The sequence below is a fragment of the Poromitra crassiceps genome (genome assembly GCF_964638095.1).
Source record: "Poromitra crassiceps genome assembly, chromosome: 2".
NCBI lineage: Eukaryota > Metazoa > Chordata > Actinopteri > Beryciformes > Melamphaidae > Poromitra > Poromitra crassiceps.
This window is the reverse complement of record NC_139624.1, coordinates 38672883-38683994: the sequence shown is the minus strand read 5'-3', so window position 1 is coordinate 38683994 and position 11112 is coordinate 38672883. Positions and strand designations below refer to the sequence as shown.

Sequence of the window (11112 nt, the reverse complement as noted above, 5' to 3'; positions counted from 1 at the left end):
TGGTGAACAAAGACGAGGAGGGATGCTAAAGTGGATCAAAACGGGAGGGAATCGTAAAAGAGCTGTAGTAGAGGAGAGCAGCAACGATGAAGCACAAGGAGGTGAAGACAGCAGTCAACCCAGCACAAGTGCAGCTGCTGCAGGTTGCACATAGGCTGCAGGTTGGAATAAATTTGCCTCCTGCGTGAACTGTGCATAGCTGAATAGACTGTATTTTAACGTCGGTCATATGGTGGTACTTGGAGAGCCAACTACTTTCTCAGGTGGTACTTGGTGTAAAAAGGTTGGGAACCACTGATCTAGAGGCCATGCGGATGGCTGTCATGTGTGAACAGATTTTCGTGGCTCATGCGCGCTCCCGCGGAGCCTCCTCCTAGACGGAGGGAAGTGTAGCCCCAGCCGTAGTCGCAGAAGCGTATTGTCCCCCCCCCCCCCCCCCTCCAGAGCTCCGTGAAGTAGTCAGCTCGTGAGTGCATGAGGACAGAGACATCGTGACAGATTATTATTATATAAATAGTTGATGTGAATGAGCGAGCAAAAAACACATCATGCCATTTGGTTTCCAAATGAAGCTCAAACCTGCTCCGTGTGCGACAGCCAACATGTTGCTGGATTGCTGGATTGAAAGGCTCATGGCTCTGATCTGATTTCATGTCTGCTTCGCACAGCACACACATTTAATAAGCATTTTTGGACGCGAGGGTTGTCCCGCTTCCCAGTATTGGACATCGCTAGGTAGGGTATCTAGATCTGGTTGCGTTCATGTCTTTGATTTAACGTTTACACAGCGTTTGTGAAGATTCAATGGCAGAACCGCAAATTCCAAGTAGCGTCAAGTCAGGCAGTATAAAACGAAAACTTCCGGGTATAACCTTCGCAATAATGGCAATTAAATAAAGTAAATGCACGTGTAATGTTTTTTGTGTGTTTCGAAAGATACAGAACGGAGATAAACTGGAAGAATATCTGCTCCCTTCGAAAAGTCAATTTTAACCCGTAGTGACTAGTGAGTCGACATTCTGATTTTTTGTTACTAAGTAATACAACATTTATTTTATTTTGAAGGTAAAAACGTATAGCTTCCTGTATTCTGTATAATTCTAGTAGGTTTGATGCATTTTAGGACTGAACATAGCAAAGACCTGTTTTGTTTGTAGTGCTTGCGACTCGAGGAAATCGATGCATCTGGGCGTGAGTTGTAGGGTTGTTTAATTAATTACTTACTAACGTTATGCGCAAATGATTATATGCCGTGAACGTTAGGCAGTTATCGCCCAATATGTATTTTTAGTTTTCACAACTCCCCATTGTGTGGTCATGCCCAAATTCCCCCACCCCCGCCCCCTCTCTACTTTACAAACTCTGCGGCGGTGCTACTCATGTGAGAATGCAACATGCCTCATGTGTGAAAGGGTACACTTCACGTATCATCCGGGGCAGGCTCAGTGGGGAGCAACCCTCACCTGATCCGGAGTTCATGTGTGAAAATAGCTTATGTTATCATTATTATCATATATATTGGTTTTATATAGTGATAAGCAACCAAGTGAAGGATCAAATTGAAGTTACTGTCTTTTTGCTTGGCATCACCCCTTATTATTTTGCAGACAATGCAAAGCCAGAGTATGGCAACTTCCAAATAAGGGTCAAAGGTCAAGTTTGAGCTATAAAAAAAATTATGGTAAATGGTAAATGGCCTGCATTTATATAGCGCTTTTATCCAAAGCGCTTTACAATCAGTAGATAGTCTACATTCACCCATTCATACACCTGCCGCCACGCAGGGTGCCTACACACCATCGGGAGCAAGGAGGGTTAAGTGTCTTGCCCAAGGACACAGCGACAGCAGCTGGGAGGGAGCGGGGATCGAGCCGCCAACCCTTGCGTCATTGGCCGACCCGCTCTACCTCCTGAGCTAAAGCCGCCCCGGGAGAGAGAGGGCGACTAGCTGTAGGGCTCCGTGAACCTCGTAGGATATAGGCTTTTTTCTTAGAGTAATTTCGTTTTGTTTATAATTTTGTTGCGTCTATTCGCTTTGTAAATATCCAGTGTGTATATATCAACATATTTTATATAGTGCACATAGTAGCGTATTTGCACTTTTGCGGAAAAGAGCACAGAGGACAACAGCGCGCAGCGAACAAAGACGGGGACTATTGTGTGCTCTCGCTGCGCGCCAAATGGAGAATATCGACAAGGATATCAACATCAGGACTCTAACCAGCGCTACCACGTACAGATACGACAGGGACGCGCTAATAAACATCATGAATAAACAGCAAAATCACCCCAACCAGGACTGGTTGGCACCAGACCTCGCCGAGTTCCCCGAACTCAAGCAGCAGCGGCGGAGAAGAGGAAGGCGAGGAGGATTTACCGTCCGCCTACGGAGACGGGCAAACAGACCAAAAAGGTCTTGGTGGAAAGGTTTTCTTGCGTTCACTGGGGGTGTGGGGACGCCGCTGTGTCCCGGCCCGGCCTTCTCTCCCACGCCTTATGTGGGGGGGGGGGGGGGGGCGGGGCGGGGGGCATCGGTGCTCTTCATCACTGGTCGAGGGCTGCCGGTTGGTTTAGAACAGTTTAGGTAGGCGATAGATTAGCTACAGCCTAAGGCTGACCTGTTAGTGTTCAGGCAAAGATCAGACTAGAGCAGAGTAGGATAGGCCAGATTAGGCTGTAGACTAGCTAGATACTATGTCCCAGTTAGCTCTGGTTAATGCTTAGAGTAGTCAGTTGTCTGATCTTCCCCCCCCCCTCTCTTTCTCTTCCCCCTCCTGTTCCCCACTCTCCCACATTTCCCACTCCTCCCCCCCGCACCCTCTCTTTCCATGCTCTTCCCTCCCCCGCTCCCCCTGCTCTCCCTCCCCTGCACCCTCCCACCTCTCCTTCTCTGTTCTCTCCTCCTCCCTGTCCTCTCCCCTCTCTCACATTCCCCCTGCACTCCTTCCCCTGCACCCCCCCACCTCTCCTTCTCTGCTCTCTCCTCCCCTCTGTCCTCTCGGGGGGGGGGGGGGGAGGGGGCGGAGAGGTCTGTTCCCTCCCCCGCCTCCTCCTCCCGCGTTCCCCCTGCACCCTCCCACCTCTCCTTCTCTGTTCTCTCCTCCTCTCCCCCTGCACTCCTTCCCCTGCACCCTCCCACCTCTCCTTCTCTGTTCTCTCCTCCTCTCTGTCCCCTCTGGGGGGGGGGGGGGGGGGGGGGGGGATGTGGGACGCTCCCCCTGCTTCTCTACCCTGGCTCTCCCTCCCCTGCACCCCCATCTCTCCTTCTCTCCTCCTCCTCCTCCTATCTTCTCCCCACCTCCCCCCTCTCCTCCGTCTATATTGCTCATTCTCTCCCCACCTCCTCCCTCCCCCTGCTCCCTTCCCCTCTCCTGCTCTCTCCTCTTGCTCCTCCCCACCTCCTATACCCTCCCCACCCCATCACTCTCTCACATTCCCCCTGCTATTCTCCCTTCTCCTGCGCTCTCCTCTGCTCTCCCCTCATTCCTATATTTTCTATATTATCAATTGTTCAAATGTTATCTTTATTCTGTATATTCTTGTTACTGTGTGTTAGCTAGAATTAGCTAGACATACTTTCTGTGAAGCCCTCTGAGACATGCTTGTGAATTAGGGCTATATAAATAAACTTGACTTGACTTGACCACCTTTACCGAGTGTACTGCTGGCTAATGTTCAATCGATTGAGAACAAGATGTGTGAATTAAGAGCATGGGCACAGTTCCAAAAGGACATAGCGAGCTGCAACGTTATGTGTTTCACTGAAACCTGGCTCTCACCTGAGACAGCAGACCACACCATCACAATACCTGGATTTAGCCTGCACAGATCTGATCGCGACCCAAAACGTCCGGGTAAGAAAAGAGGGGGCGGTGTTTGTTTGATGATTAATAAGAACTGGAGTACCAACAACACTAATATCGGGACGTTTTGCTCAGCAGACCTGGAATATGTCATGATTCAGTGTGTACCACACCACAGTCCGCGGGAATATACCTCAGTGACTCTAGCTGCTGTGTATATTCCACCACAGGCAGACACAAAGAACGCTCTCAGAGAACTGGACCACACGATCAGCGCACAGAAAGCAAGACAGCCGGAAACGGCGATGGTGGTCGCAGGGGATTTTAATAGAGCGAACCTGAGGAAGAGAATGCCCACCCTCCACCAGAATATACACTGTAGCACACGAGGCAAAAATACACTGGACCAATGTTACACTGACATTGCTGGATGCTACAAAGCAACACCCCGACCTCCATTCGGCAAATCGGACCACGCCTCCATCTGGCTCGTCCCCAAACACAAACCAAAGCTCAAACTCCACCCCCCAGTCCACCGAACCGCCCAACGCTGGTCAGACGAATCAGATGACATCCTGAGAGACTGTTTTGACCAAGTGACATGGAGAGAATTCAACACAGGAGACCTGGAAGAATACGCTGAAACGGTGTCATGTTTTATTAAACATTGCACAGAGGACATAGTCCCCACAAAAACAGTTAAAACAATGCCGAACCAGAAACCATGGATCAATAGTGAGGTCAGGGCTGCACTTCACGCCCAGACAACAGCCTTCAAGTCCGGGACGCCAGAACAATACAAGCAGACGAAATACGCCCTCCGAGTTACAATAAAAAAAAACGCAGAGAGAATATGGAAGGCAGCTGGAGGCAAAACTGGACTCCAACAACCCCAGAGACCTGTGGAGGGGACTGCATGCTGCCACAGACTTTAAAGGAGAAAAACAGCAAAAAGCCAACGCGTCTCCCACCCTGCCAGACGAACTCAACGCATTCTACGCCAGGTTCGACCCCTCTGTCAGAGCGCCTCCCCTCCTCTCCTACCCCCCTCCTCCCTCAGCCACCTCTCACCACCACCACCCCTCCTCCCCTCTCTCCTCCCCCCCACCACCCCCCCCTCCCCACCCCCCCTCACACCAATAGCCAGCAAGTGCTTTGAAAAGCTGGTCATATCAAAGATCCGCCCCACACTCCCCCCGGACCACGACCCGCTACAATTCGCATACCGCCCCAACAGGAGCACAGCGGACGCAGTAGCACACGTGCTCCACACCGCCCTGTCCCACCTGGAGGGGAAGGACACATATGTAAGAATGCTGTTCGTGGACTACAGCTCAGCATTCAACACCATAGTACCCTCCAGGCTGGTACGCAAGCTCAGGGATCTGGGACTAAACACGGCAATGTGCGACTGGATCCTGGATTTCCTGACAGACCGCCGCCAGGTGGTGAGGGTGGGCAACCTCACCTCCTCCCCACTGACCATCAGCATAGGAGTGCCCCAGGGGTGCGTCTCCAGCCCCTTCTGGTACGACCTCTACACCCATGACTGCGTGGCGACTCAAACCTCAAACACCATCGTGAAGTTTGCAGACGACACAGCAGTCGTGGGGCTGATCTCGGGGGACGACGAGACGGCCTACAGAGAGGAGGTGAGGGCCCTGGAACAATGGTGCCAGGACAACCACCTCTCTCTGAACGTCTCCAAGACCAAGGAGATCATTGTGGACTACAGGAGAGGGGGGGGCGCACACCCCCCAATCACCATCAACGGCACAGTGGTGGAAAGGGTGGACAGCTTCAAGTACCTGGGAGTCAACATCCACCAGGACCTGACCTGGGCCGGTCACACCGCCACTGTTGTCAAAAAGGCCCAACAGCGAATACACGGACTCAGGCGCCTGAAGAAATTTGGGCTAAGGAAAGAAATCCTCAGGGACTTCTACAGAGGCACCATTGAAAGCCTGCTGACTGGCGGCTTCAGCACCTGGTACGGGAACTGTACCACCATGGACCGCAGGGCGCTACGGAGGGTGAGGCGCGCGGCCCAGCACGTAACAGGATGTGAGTTGCCAGAACTGCATGAACTGTATAACCAGCGGTGCCTCAGGAGGTCCCTGAAGATCATCAAAGACACAAATCATCCCCACAACAGCCTGTTCTCCCTGCTACCCTCAGGGAGGAGATACAGGGTTCCAAAAGCACGCACAAATCGCTTGAGGAACAGTTTCTTCCCGCAGGCCACGAGACTCCTTAACATACACAAATAGTGTAGTAGTCGTACCGTACCGTACTGCAGCTGCTACCATTACGTATGTCTAATGTTTAATTGTATGTTTAATAAGGTACATGCTATTTGCACCTGTATGTCAAATACGTCGAATTTAAAATGTTTAAGCACGCCTAACGTATGCACATGACATGTGCACCTATGTGCAGTGAATATGCCACTGTCTCGGACTGTCTTATCACTATACTGCCTTATTGCTTATTGTTGCTATTGCTTATTGCCTTATTGCTTATGCACTCATTGTTATATTTGTACTATGTCGTAAACGGAGTCTACAGCACAAGAATTTCACACGTGATACTTGTACCATGGAGTGACAATAAAAATCTTGAATCTTGAATCTGTCTGCTAAATACATACATCGCTCCCAGAGCCACTATGGAGAATGGAGGAAAGCAAGTATGCAAGAGTGTTGGATGCTGCTACACGCTGCAGGTATCGCCAGAAGATTGCAAAACATATAGGATATGATCCATATACAATGACGAGAAGTGATTTTTCCAGCAACTTGTCCAATTTTGCTAGTGCTTTCCTATCGCTTCCTATGAAGCCTGCTGCCCCCCTTAATAAATCCATGGTCCCCATTGACCGTAAAAAGTTGCCCCCCAGCATGATCACATGGTTTGCAAACAAGCCAATGGTCTCTCGCCCCGTGACGTGACCTGAAAACAGGTTTCGCCACAGCCACGCCCACTTAGGAGAATAGCAGCAGCAGGTCCTGAGTCTATTGGAGTCAATGGGAAAAGTGAACATGATCACAGATGATGATGACAGATTCTTTCGCAGTCATCAAAGTAAATATTGGGCTGATTTTCCGCAAAGCCACATATCTTCTGAACATTCTGACTGACACTAAAATGGCATTTTTCAGACAGAGACTAGGAGAAAATGTACTTTGTTCATTGTTCTGTGGTTGGGGAAAAAATGGAGTGGAGACTAGAGATCTCTAAATTATCCACGATCCGTCTCTGCTCAGACTGTTAGCTAACTGGCTAGCACAACTAGCTTTTGATGTAATTTGTCCATGAATGACATCACTGCCTCCACAACTTAACACAGAACAACTCTCAATAACTGTCAAACTAAATGAATGCCTGCAAAACTGTTTGCAGTTTTCACATATGTGTGAGATCACGTGCAACATAATTTGGCATTGTTCTCCTTTAAACTAAAAATAAGTTCGAAAAACTATTGGACCTCAACGCCTTTCCAAAAATCTCTCTATAGAGAAGAGTCTATCGGTTCGCTCTACCGGATCCCTTTCTTCTCTGCTCCTGCCTCTCTCTTTCACGCTCCATCTCCTCCTCAATCAGATCGGCCAGGCGACGCCGCTTCCTCTGTGGTGAGGCTGGGGCCATTTCTTATGCTCTTTCTGGTAGGGATGCACCGATCGCAAAATTTTGGGGGAATACCGATGTTTAAGACAACAATTTGGCCCATAGCTGATACCAATATGTTTTTTATGCCTTTTTTGAGAGGGAAACAAATAAATCTTCATTATAAACAAATAACTGACCTGTTTTAAAGTCTTTTGAGCCCTTCATCACACTATCTTTGAATGAGCACAAATTCAATCATACTGTAATGTAATTATGAAACAAACAGATTATGTGACCCAACGGAGCTAAATATCAGCCACTGCAATCAGTGAACAGCACTTTTTTTGCAGATAGCCAATATACCCCTACCAATGTATCCCTACTTTGTGGCTCTCCTGCCTCTCCCTCTCCTTGTCCTCCAACTCAACTGACACCTGCTCCTCCTCAATCACCTTGCTCCTGTTTAGCTCCTGGCTTTGGCACACCCTCCAACGGCAACGTGACCCAAACCACCGCAGGCGTTATTGAACGCTTCTTCTCCAGGGCCTCGTCCATCAGGTTGTACCAAGGCCAGGTGGCCGGTGTGGCCTCACCACGGTCCGTACCACGACCGGTTGGTGGATCCTTCAGTTTCTAGAAGAAACGGCAATTGGACAGTGCATAAAGTAAACACAATACACTTGCAGTACTGACATGTGGCCTGTGGCTAATGCTCAAGAACAATGAATACCTTGTACTGGGTCTTCAAGTTGCCCCATTTTTTTCGGGCAGATTTGTGGTCAACTTTACCCTCCAGCCCAATCTCAGCTAGTACTTGACTGCAAAACACAAACAGAAATACCACAAAAATGTAGTACTACTAATGATTTGCAACTTACAACTTTGTGTTTTTATCATTAAAAAGTGGGTGTTGCTAGTGTGCTGTACACTCTGGTGTATTATGGGAAAGAGAACTACGACGCAATGGTATCTGTTGACAAGTAACCCTTGTTTCAGGTTCAGAAAATATTAGGAACACTGCTCTTTCTGTGACCAATGCAACAGTCTCTTGACTGTAGGAGAACTGGCCATAACGTTACTAGCTATTCTGTCCTTCCTGAAGCTTCATCCAGAGCATAATAATCTTTATTTATTTGTTTATTTATTTAAAAGGATGCCCATTAGCCGCCGCCAAAATGAGCGCTAGTCTTCCTGGGGTCCAAACTAGGGATGTTCATTTTGAAAATTTTCCAAAATCGATAATCGGTGAAAATTATCGATCAATTATCGATCATATTAATACTTAGAAAATGTTCAATTTTTTTTTTTTTACAAAATGAATGCCTATGGCAGAAAATACGAAAGACAACGTGTTCTTCTCAATTAACTCTTTATTTCAATGTGTCTCCTCTCCAACACTGCTGTCCCCGGTGCATGCCGGTGTGAATTTCCCATGTTTAAAACAGTTTTGTTGGCACAAAGGCCCGTGCCCAGCCAGAAAACTAGAGGCTATATGAAGCTCCACCTCACGTTAGTTGGCTGTGCAATGGACTGGGGCGAGGAGGAACGAATTCCACCCAAACCTAGTCCAAATTTTTTTTTTTTTTTTTTTAATAATTAAAAAATCGATCCAAATGCCACAGGATCGATTCCAATCCTTAATGATCAATTATCGATTTTCGATAATTGATGAACATCCCTAGTCCAAACACAATACACATTACATTACAAGCAATTGTAAACTGTAGACAGTAAAGTGCAGTAGTAAAATACCATATTAAAATGATAAGAAATAGTAAATGCATTGCAATACAGGAAAATCACAGAAAAACAGAGTAAAAACCGATACAAAATAGGATAGAAAAACAACAATAGTTTGGTCAGCTAGTTATGTAGCTGGCCTATTGCGCAGACATCAACTGATCTACAAAGACACTGTACTATTCAAAACATGAAATTCAAAGTTGTGTCAAAGTGTTTGCTGGTGTTTGTGAGTGCAGATGGGATCTTAACTTCCTTTTAAAACCAACCCTCCCATGAATGGAGGAAATATTTCCTGGTAGACAATTCCAGGCCATTATAGATCTGTATATGACAGTCTTCTTCATATAGTTGGTGTTGGGTCTAGGCAAAATCAATTGACCCCTATTAGCCCCTCTGGTGGAGTGTGTGTGAGTACTTGAGCTATAAATAATGCTGTTGAAAAGAAAACCAGGAGTTTGGGTATGAATAACTTTGTGAAAATGTAAAAGTAGGATGGATGATAGTCTCTGCTCAACAGAGAGCCATGTGAGACGTGTATGCATGTCAGCTATGCTAGACCTAGGGGAGTACCCAAGGACCAGCCTAGCTGCCTTGTTTTGTGCAACTTGTAACTTATCAAGAAGACCTTTAGCTGTTATCTGTGTTGTTCACTGTTGTATTAGGTGTGTAACCTACTTCCATCCATTGACGGCCGAATTCCTGTCCCCCGTAAAAATCTGCTTGAGCCGCATCCTGGCCTTTATCAGCCTCGCCGTATGTTGTTTTGTCCCTGTAAAATAAATCAGTTGCCACACTGTCATTTAGACAGTGAGCGGGCAGTTGCTGCCGCTAGCTAAAGCCAAAACATGATTGTATAGCTAACGTTATTATCAGCTAACAAATAATGTTACCAAACCTATTTCTTATTGATAACCTTACATATTCAACCAACAAATGGATTGTTAAAGGAGCCCAGTCTGAGTTGTTTAACCACCGGATAGGCTAGCTTGGCTGACGCGCTTGCTCTGTTGATGTTCAATACGATACCATATTGTTGTGTGTTGTGTAGAGAAACGATCGAGGCAGTCCTTTGCTTTGCAGAAACAGTGCATTTATTGCTCCAGTGCACGAATGTGAATACAGTCCATTTTCTTGTCCACGATACAAAAACCAGAGCACACCAAATGTTAGCGCCACAGCGAAGCGGTCAAAAACCCTTTGCCCTTCCGGTGTCAAAACACCTGGTGAACCATAGTCAAGCCGGTACCTATATAGATTACCTGAGCACAGGTAATATGGTACAGCGACACCCCAAGGACATACACTGCATTACACATAATAATCACAGGAAATAATACCGGACCAAATTTGGCTCCTACATGGAAACTTAAGTAAAGACAGGTAATCATTTAAAGCATGGTGAAAAACAAACTTCACTTACACTTAAAGGTGAGCGCAGTGTCTGCCATACTGCTATCCTCCAGTCCTGGCTGTGTGTAGTCCATAGTCTTGTCCATCCTTTGTATGATCAGCCTGCATGGAACTATAAAGAAACTGGTGTGCACAATTCCGGTGGGGAAGCAAAATATTTTCATGGGTGTCTTCAAGTGGGTGCTGCCATACCTGGGTGCTTCAAAGGGACCAGATCCTTCCCCAGGACTTCACTTCTTCTGCTAGAGCCCTCTGGAGTCCAATCATCATCGCTCTGCTCTGCTTCATCAGCCGCCTCCTCTCTGCTGTGATCAGATTCTCCTTCCTCTTGGTTGTCCCTGTCTGAAACTGATTCTGTTCTGTATCTTTTGCATTCACTCCTGTACTTCTGCCTTGGTTTTGCTTCGTGAGGAAGAGACTGTGTGGACAAAACTGTATCCTGAGTAGGAGAGGAGTAGCCTGCGAGGAGGAAAAGCAAATTCAGATATTCGCAATCAAAATAGTTTCCTCTTGCAGAAGGATAACCTCATTAGCCAAATGGACGAGA

The 11112-nt window shown here is 47.3% G+C and overlaps 1 long non-coding RNA gene across 1 annotated transcript; it reads right to left on the bottom strand.

The window, feature by feature from the left end:
• Window positions 1-9880: 9880 nt before the first annotated feature.
• On the bottom strand, window positions 9881-10861 carry LOC310772481. Its single transcript, XR_014552496.1, has 3 exons — window positions 10758-10861; window positions 10576-10677; window positions 9881-9924 (listed from the first exon to the last, which is right to left on the bottom strand). It is a non-coding gene; the product is annotated as an uncharacterized lncRNA (long non-coding RNA).
• Window positions 10862-11112: the final 251 nt, after the last annotated feature.